This window comes from Crocodylus porosus, unplaced genomic scaffold (genome assembly GCF_001723895.1).
Source record: "Crocodylus porosus isolate Cpor-Errol unplaced genomic scaffold, CroPor_comp1, whole genome shotgun sequence".
NCBI lineage: Eukaryota > Metazoa > Chordata > Crocodylia > Crocodylidae > Crocodylus > Crocodylus porosus.
Window position 1 is genome coordinate 153,409,002 of NW_017728886.1, and position 595 is coordinate 153,409,596.

Sequence of the window (595 nt, forward strand, 5' to 3'; positions counted from 1 at the left end):
GGTGCCCCACCCTGGAGAAGTGCTGCTGGCACTTCTGCGTCTGGCCGTGGGGGAACCCACTGCTACAGCCACCTGCGGATGGTCCCCTCTCAGCCCATCCTCACCACCACTGCCTGCATCGCTGCCTGGGGGCAGTTGCTGTGCCCCCCCACCCTCAGGAGACACGCGTTGCTTGTGCCCACTTGCATGAAGTCCTGACATATGATACTTCATTTTGACCTTTGCAGTTTCAGGCTGGGTTTCCCTAAAGTGATGCCTCTGCATGGTCTAAGTTTTGGACTTTTGTGGGTCATGTTTAGCTCATAGCCTGGTTACTCTGAGACCACAGCTGTATATGAAGTAGGGTATGAAGACTGCTTAGTCTACTGCAGTATGTTTTAAGACCACTGCAAGTTTAGCTGTTTATGTACATAATAATCAGCTGCTTTGTTCACAAACCATGCAGTCTCCATTAGCTATGCCCCAATCCCTATGCTTCTGAGAAGAACCAACTCATTGTAATCAACCAGAAAAATAAAATTAAAATTTATAGTTCAGAAATAGTGTCTATTCAACTTGCTGATTGATTTCTTTCCTCACCCCCACCCCCAATTCA